Consider the following 9,200-nt stretch of genomic DNA (forward strand, 5'->3'; position numbering starts at 1 on the left):
GACGTTAGGGCGGGGAGACCTACGGAGGCCGAACGTGGACAAAATCAGTCGCCGGCGCCGGCGCCGCCTAATCGGCCGGTAGGCCGTTTAGTTGCGTCATTTTTCCTTTGTTCTCAGAAATTATTAAGCTGAACTGAAAATTTAACTCTGACCCTATAAGCATCAAATCCGGCTACCTAGCGATTATATTTTCTTCTATTCTACCACTCGTTCATTCAACAGAGAACTACTAAACATGCAGTATCCGTGTCAAGCCCTGTTCCTGGTCCTAGAATATGTCGAGCTTAGGGTATAACACACTTGGCAGGCATCCAGTAAACCTTTATTGAATTGGCTTTTTTGAAATTGCTGGTTTATTTTTTTTTTAATCTGATCTTCGTTATCTTTCTTTACGTCCATTCCTCAAGGTCATTACTGGGATGAGCAGTAAAATCAAGAGCCTGAGAAACTACAGTAATGTGGGATATAGATGTGCAAAATCCCCGATCAGCCAGGGATTTCATTCCTAGGTATATATTCAGTAGATATTTGTACTTGTCTCCCACATTTATGTGCAAGAAATGTTCTTAGCGGTATTATTCTTAGTGACTAAAAAATGGAAACAACGCAAATGTTAGAAGTTATTAAGAATTTATAACAGCAGTAACGGAGCATTAAACTAAAAGCAGAACTCTATGGCACTGCCCTGATATTTAAACAATGGAGTACTACACGGGAGTAAATATATATATGACATTAGTTATATCCCCATACTGGTGAGGGAGCTTTCTTCTTCTGTCTGAGCAGATTCGGACCTCCACGTTCAGGCAGTTATCCTGGAGAATTTTTCTGGCAACTGGGTCTCTACTTCAAAGTAGAGAGGTGTTTTGGCCTCTTTTTCTTATTTATTTTCTGTTGGGCAGCAATGACATCCACTTATCGGACCATTCTTTCATTTGAGGCAGATTCAATACTCTTGTGTCTACCAGATCTTTTTCCTGTCCCTGCTGGGCACACAGACATTGTCCCCAGCTTCCTCTCTCCTTAGTGGGATCATGTGACTGAGATCTGGCAAATAGGAAATTAGGCAACAATGATGTACACCATTTCCAAGCCTGCCCCATGAAAACTCCTTGTGCTCCTCCGAACTCTCGTCAGTCCTTGGACAGTTTAATGCAAGGAATCCAGACGACGAAGGATCCGGGGGCCAGATGGAAGGCACCTGGGTCCTTGTGTCTTAGCCTGAGTTGACCCCCAAGAGCAAAGCAGATAATTTATTTGAGAGATGATTCCATGGGTCAGCAGTGAAGGACTGAGGAAAGTGGAGCAGGGCAGGAAGTAAAGCCCATGAGAGGTGTGTTATCAAGGTCACCTCTGGGGGCAACTAACTGGAGAGTTTTGGAGGAATGTGCACAATACTTCTTGGAGTAATCAACTGCGGACGGCTGAAGAAAACCATTCATTGCTCAACTTCCAGACCCTATTGGTTGGTTCTTTCCTTGAGGATGATAGCACTCTGCCCCTTTCCACACGTCTGAACTGAGTATGCGTGCTGAGCCTGCTGGTGCTCTGGCCTTCGAGAAGCCTGCCCATCCTACCATGGTTTCCTAATCCATTTCTTCTCCCATTCTCAAGTAAGCCAGGAATAATGGGCTTGCACTTTGCATATTAAATTTACATGCAGTATTAAAATAGCCAAGGATGTTAAAAGGCTAAATTTTATAATAGGGATAAGAGCCATGATTTCTCAAGGAGACTGATGCATAGCAGACAAGTTACTTTTGACTTGTGAAAAGCAAAATGGTACCTCATTAAAATGCCAAGGATTCTCAAATTAAGTAGGGAAAAGGTCGTTCTTTGTCAGATGACCCTTAGCCCCTTCACAGTTAGCAAGTGCATTGTTGGGGAAAGGAAATGGGATTCAAACCCCATGGATCCATCATGTGTTGAGGGTAGCATCAGCCAAATAGCCTTAACCACCAGTGAAAAACAAGCTTTCCAGAGGAAATTTTATTATATTTTTAGTATAAAAAATCATGTTCCTTCTAGACATATCCTACGTAAATCTATTTATCATATTGCAATGAAAAGAAGGTCTCTGAAATAACAGATAAATGAAAGCAAAGTGAAGCCACATTTTGGTCATCACAGGCCCTTTTGCTCTTGACCTCAGGATCCAAGATAGACTTCCGGGCATGCTGGGCGTGACCTGACACAGCTGTGATCCTTGACTCTGGGGAGTATCTCAGGATAGCAGGGGTTCATGGGGACAATGGAAATATGGATGCCGTGAATCAGAGATCATGAAGAGCCTTCTCCCCCAGCTCCCTTAGCCATGGGACCATTTCACACCACTCATACAACTAGGGATGAGATCAAGATCGATACATGCTGGGATGAGACTAACCAGAAAGGAGAAGCAACTGACCCCCGTGCAGTATTTTTTCCCATATAACCTGAAAGGTATTTTTATTGATTATTTTTACATGTCTACACCTGTGTTACCACAATCCAGACCAAGGAACAGACCATTTCCAGCACCCTAGAAGGCTCTCTCCCATATCTTCCCAGTCAACACCTCCCTCAGAGTAACGTGTACTGAAAGTGTTCTCACGATAGGTCACTTTTGGGCCCAAGCTCTTCAGCCAGAGTGAGAAAGTCAGGGCTGTTAGCAAAGAAAAAGGCAGGTGGAGCTGCGGGGAGTTTATGCCTATTGTGTTTATTTCATGCTCTTTCCCTTCTGCTTTCTCTGCTTTCTCCTGTGCCTGCTGATGTGAGCTGTGGGTGGGAGGCTCTTTGTCTCTTTGGAGATAAGCTTAACCTAAGCTGTCTGTCCTGACTTGTGGGTGTGGTATGGTGAGAGGCTGCAGCCCTGCCTTTGGTGACCATGGCAACGACTCCAGTCCCAGGAAACAGTTTAACAATGCAAAGTCTATAAACTTAAAATATTCAGGAAAAATGCAAACCAAATGTGCTAAAAGCTTATCTAGAATGTATGAAGTCCATGCTCAAAGCTTACCTAGGATGTGGATGATATATGCTAATTCAAGCCTATTGAGAACTAAAACAAAAGGACCATTTTGCCTTTCCTTTCTGTATAAAAGGGACTCAAAAATCTTGTTCGGGGCTTGGGTTCAAAACAGAAAGCTCCCGAGTCTGGCTGGCTGTCAGTAAACCATTTTTCCTTCTCAAAATCATTCCCGAGTCCTGGCCTTTCTATACGAAAGTAGTTGAACCTCTCAAATTCGACAACACTGCTTCTTTAAGCTTTGTTTGTTCTCTTCGCTCCTCTGTTTACATGGGAGCTGCTTTTATGTTACTACTATCAGAATATATGACTGGGTCTTACAGTGGCATACTTACCACGATCCATATACTGATTAGTTGGCATATGGGCCAGTTGGGATCAAGTTCATCCCCTAGAAGCTGAGTGCCATTATGCTGAGTCATTGCATCCCAGATATAGCAAAGAAGTATCCTATGACACTTAGGCCATTTAACTCTTGCTAGCTCCCCCTACATCTACCTCTTAAACAGCCAGTGTCCTAAGGGCCCACTGCCATGGGGCCGTACTGTGGACCCAAAGGCCACAGCAACAATATAAGGCACAACAAAAGAAAACTAAGAAAGTTACAAAACTAATGCTGATTAACACAACTCCTTTTTAAGTGGATTCTAGATATCCCTACTCATACTTAGTTTGACTGTTGATTACAGTACAATTGCAAAGAAACATGGAGTTTATCTCGCTTTTTTCTAGGAATCATTGGCATATTGTTCAATACATTGGGGTATTATTTTTTTAACGTTACACGTTCAGCTGGAAGCTATCCCCCCCCACGCACACTTACTATAGAGAGCATAACACACTGGGGGCAGGTATTGTTCATATCCCTGTGGAGTAAGGTTCTTATGCATTTTCATATTGCTTTCCATTTTGGTGTGGACGGGTCAGTTGTCTGAAGCCATGTCCAATCAGCCTTGGTCACCAGGGCAATGGTCCTTGGAAGGCCTTCTGCTCCTTCTGCTAGCAGGTCAGTAAATCCCCAGCACTGGGTTATGTTGTGAACTCGGGCGTAGGTATGACCCCGGGACAGTAGAGTGTTGGTTGCTGTCAACCTAGGTGGAAAGACAGTAGGAGCAAAGATACCATGAGAGGTAAATTACGTCCTTCAGTGAATATATATGCTAGTGTTCATCCTGGGACAGAATGGTGGCAGGCACTGGTGGCCGCCCTGGTTTGGGAATACTATACTTTGGTTTTTTTTTGTACTAAAGTTGACCACAAAGGGGATAGCTCCACTGGGAGGGATGGTATGGGCTACATTTGTAAGACAAAAGTTTCTTTTTGAAGAGTTCTCCCTGAGTTTTCAGGCCCTGCAACTTGTACTTCCGATGGCTATTGACAAACCCATGGTGTCACAATTATTTTCCTCTTCACGCTGTTTTTGTGGTACTGGGATGGCTCTGTAAGTGGGGACTTCAGTTACAACAGTCCATGGCCATGTCCACACCGCTGTTTGTCCTGACCCCAAGGCAGTGGGAACAGGCAATACCAAAGTTTCATCTAAAACTTTAGGAAATGCAAGAGATTCTGGGGTGTTCATTATTACATGTGAGGGTAAAACACATCCCCATACAACCAAGTTTAGGGGCGACTGCCCCATTCAAAGCGGCTGCTCATTTTGAAGGCGTATTGCCCATGGCAGGTGGGTAGCCCATTCCTGCAAGGTCAGCTCCTTTGGAGACATCATGCGTAATTTGTTTGTTAATAAACTATTATACCATTTAATTATGCTTGCAGCCAGCAGATATGGAACATGTAAATGTTACTCAATGTTTTTATTTTTTGCTCAGGTTTGAACTTTGGAACCTGTGAAATGGGTGCCTCTGTTACTTCACACTTCAAGGGCGATGCCTATCCTGGGCACTTAAAATATTCAATGCCACAATAGTCCCTTTTGGGTGGTTATTCAGAATAGAAGGGCAAAACCTGAACTTGTATTAGTATCTACTGCTGTGAACAGGAGCTTATATCTTTTATCAGAAGGCAGGGGTTCATTATAATCTATCTGCCATACCTGTAGGGGTCTATTTTTTTTTTTTTTTTTTTGCTTTACGACCCTTTTTTTCATGGGCACCCAATATCTACATGGGTATTTAGCACAGAGCGCACAGGCTGTTACTGTGTTCATTGCATCTGCAGTTGTTAATGGGATACCATATCGTCTGGCTATGTGCAGGAGGGTTCAAGCCCCCACATGTCCCACGTGCCTATGTAACCAGGCAGCCCGTTCATCCATCAGACGGTATAAAGCTTTTACTTGTGCTAGACTCTTTGCAGCATTATTTCCTGGCTTTATGAGAGGTGTATGTCCTGCAACATGATAAACAGTTTTGTTGCATTCTTGTCTTATGGACCATAAGTTTTTGTACAAATTTTGTCCCCAGAGAGGTTTTTTACCAACCATCCATTCTTAGTGCTTCCACTGGGCAGCCATAAACACTGCCCAACTGTCTGTACACACGGTAATGGGGCTGGGGTCATGCATGATCAATAGCCACATGGCTCTCAGTTCAGCCCACTGGCTGCTTTGACCAAATCTGGTTTCAAACTGGATATCTTCTGTATCCACTCAGAAACCGACAGCAGTTCAAGACATCACCATGCCTTTGCTGGACCCATCTGTACACCAGGGATCAGCTGGAATAGTGCCTGTTCCATCCTTGTGCAGGCTAGGCTCAAAAGCCTGGGGACCAGGAAGCCCTCTGCCCGAGGGGTCAACTCAACACTCTACTGGTCCTAATACTTCCTGCAACTGTACAGAGAGGGAGCTAGTATTCAACATTGCCCGCTGTTTCAAATATTGGCCCCATTTGTCCAATGTGGGTGTCTGAGTCACCCCAGTCTGGGGGCATTCAACTACAAACATACCCATCCTACCACGGGTAGGGAGGTTTGTGCTAGGACTCGTCGCAGTCTTGTAAGCACTTCACATGCCTGAAGGGCAGCATATACCGCTGCTAACTGGCGCTCAATAAGAGAATAGTGGGGTTCTGCCCCTTCTATAGTTGAAACCAAAACTCTACGGGCACCCTGCATTTCCTATGTGTTTGTCAGAGGCCCCAGCCATACTTGGCCTCATGACAAGTGACATCAAGTTGGAAAGGCAGGGAATGGTCAATAACTTGCAAGGCCTAAGCCTTGCCCTCTTGGCAGCCGAAAAACATGTTCATGGGTATCAGTTCAATCCCAAACACTTCCCTTCTTCTGGAGGGCACACCAGAGGCAGAGTATCTGTGTCAAATGAGGCTTAAAAACTTTCCAGTATCCTAATAGGCCAGTAAATGCTTGCAACTGTTTTACAGTAATAAGTCAGGGTTGCACTTACACCTTATCTGTTACTGCCTCAGGGATAACTTTTGTCTTATCTGACCAAACAACTCCTGAGAACTTGATAGATACTCCAGGCCCTTGGACCTTTGCCTAGTTGACTGCCCAACCCCATGTTGACAGCCTCTCTCGTAGGTCCTTGGCTGCTGCTTCTAAGTCTGAAAGAGAATCAGAGGTTAGCATAACATAACAGAGGATTTATGCATCCAAGCAGAGAGATCCTGCACAATCAACCATGACAGATGGTTGGGCTATGACTATACCCTTAAGGAAGCATCTGAAAGGTCTTCTGGCATTTTTCCTACATAAAGGCAAATTGTTCTTGATTCTTTGGTGCAATATTTACAGAGAAAAAAAAGCATTAGCTAAATTTAATACATAATGATATTGTCTCAACACACGTGAGAGCCGATTCTTCATTTCAGTCACTGATGGGACTGCTGCATGTAAAGGTGGAGTCACTTATTCAGGTCATGGTAATCTACCGTCATGTGCCATGTTCTGTCAGGCTCCGGGGCAGGCCACACGGGGACTGTATGTGGCCTCCAGTCCTCCAACCTCCCTAATCTGGTTCCTTGGCCCACTTGCCAATTTTCATAGACACTGTCCTCTGGTTCTGCCCACAAAACATCTTGTAAACAGAGAGGATGTCCCATTAGTGGGGGCCTTTTCCCCTGCAGCTGTGTGTCCTGCTGTTCCTGCATCAGCTCCTTGCAGAGAGCTGGTAGCACTTCCTTAGGTTGCTGCTTTATGTTTTCCGGATTTACATCAGCAGTATTGAGGTCTGCCCACATTTGCTGTCGAGACATTTTCAGTGGCCTCAGGGACTTGCTCCCCAGGGGCTGAGTTGGGCTGGTCCCTTGCCCCCCCCCCCATACATCCCCTCTTTGTGCTGCTGCCAAAGGAGGAGGGACCTTTTGGACTCCACAGTCCCACTTTATCCACGTATGGGGCTAAGAAGGCTGCTAAGGAACCAAAAGTACCTGGTAGAGCTGTAGCCAGAATCATGTCTTTCATATGCGTGGAAGAGTTCACTGTCTGGGCCTGTGTAATTTCCTGGAACACCATTTGGTGTATTCCCAACTCCCGCACAATCTAAACCAGGTCCATATAAGTGGCCCATTTACTAACAGTCTCTGGGAGCTCCCCAGCATTGCGCCATATCATCCAACAGAGTCCTGGGGCCACGTGGGGACCCTGCCTGGGCTCACCGCAAGTACTCACAGCACCATCCACCTCTCCGAGACCCTGTCTCTTCCTCCACTGAACGCAGGCAGGCCTCCAATCCCTCCTGCCACCCTGTAAGTCTCTGAATATGGACTTCCACAGCCAGAATTTCCTTGTCCTGCTCCCACAACATTGGCAGGAACAACCAGGGCACTTTCCCAGCCCTTCCTTCTGGGAAAGAGTTAGGGCGACTCCCAAGGACTCCAGTGCCTTCACAATAAACTTCGGAGTGGATGAACAGTACCCCAGCTCCCTGGGGGGCCTGTTATAGGAGAATCATTGCCACTGGATACCAAACTCCCGAAGGAGGCCACGTCCCGCTCCCATCGTGCACTGTTGGGTCCACCAGGGCTGAAGGTCCATTCACCGTGCTCAGAGGGTCCTGCTGGCTACGCCAAATGCTGGATCTGAGGTCCTCAGTCAAAGTGGGAGAGTCAGGGCTGTTAGCAAAGAAAAAGGCACGTGGAGCTGCAGGGAGTTTACGTATATTGAGTTTATTCCATGCTCTTTCCCCTCCTCTGCTCTCTCTCTGCTCCTGTTCCTTTAAGCTTCCTTTGGTCTTTCCATCCTCTGTTTACATGGGAGCTGCTTTTATGTTACTACTATCAGAATATATGATTGGCTCTTACAGTGGCATACTTACCACGTTACATATACTGATTAGCCAGCCTATTGGTCAATCAAGATCAAGTGCTTCCCCCAGAAGCTGAGTGCCATTATGCTGAGTCATTGCATCCTGGATATAGCAAAGGACTATCCAGGACACCTAGGCCATTTAACTATTGCTAGCTCCCCCTACAGTTACTTTTGCCTATTCTTAAACACCATAGAAATGAAAATCTGTAAGTATATGACTTCTGCTGTTCATCATCTATCTGTGATACCCATCCATTTGTTACGTGTAGCCATAGATCCATCTTTTTTATTGCTGTGAAGTATTCCACCATGTCATCATCAGGCCCAGCTTCCTGGAAGTGCCTCCTTTGGGATGCCACGTGCCCTCCTGTTGCCATCTTGAAATGCTTACTGATTTTTTAACAAGGTGCCTGCAGTTTCATTTTGCACCAGATCTTGCAAATTATGTAACCTAATTATGTAGCTTGATCAATATATCTCTATTTAGTCATCACACTGTTGATGGGCCTTTGGATAGTTTCCATATTTTGGCTCTTAAAAATAATAGTGCTAAGAATATTCATATATATATTTTTGAGAGATCTATACTAATTTCTATTGGCTCTATACATCTAGGAATGAAATTCCTAGGCGATGGGGCAGGGCTACCTTCAGCTTCAATAGATACTGATGTGCGTTTTCCAAAATGTTTGTACCAGTTAACCCACTTCCCAGCACAGAAAGAAAGTCATACATTTCACAGTCTCCCCAAGTCTTTGTAATTTTAGCGATCCTGGTGGGTTTAGCTCGTTATAGTTGCAAATTACATTTCCCTAATGATTAATGATGCTGAGCATCTTTTCCTGTGCTTATTAGTCATCAGGATATACTCTTTTAAGAAGGGCCTGTTCCATCTCTGCCAATATTGTATTAGATTGTTTGTCTCTTCTTGATTTGTTCTTTTTTCGAATATTTGTATTATAAA

The 9,200-nt window shown here is 44.8% G+C and overlaps 1 long non-coding RNA gene across 1 annotated transcript; it reads right to left on the bottom strand.

Annotated features, from left to right (window-relative positions):
- Positions 1–2,419: 2,419 nt before the first annotated feature.
- LOC131273565 (uncharacterized) lies at positions 2,420–8,005 on the bottom strand. The gene is made up of 2 exons (XR_009180818.1): positions 7,357–8,005; positions 2,420–4,098 (listed from the first exon to the last, which is right to left on the bottom strand). It is a non-coding gene; the product is annotated as an uncharacterized lncRNA (long non-coding RNA).
- Between the last annotated feature and the right edge of the window lie 1,195 nt (positions 8,006–9,200).

Source organism: Dasypus novemcinctus, chromosome 15, assembly GCF_030445035.2.
Source record: "Dasypus novemcinctus isolate mDasNov1 chromosome 15, mDasNov1.1.hap2, whole genome shotgun sequence".
Taxonomy (NCBI): Eukaryota; Metazoa; Chordata; class Mammalia; order Cingulata; family Dasypodidae; genus Dasypus; species Dasypus novemcinctus.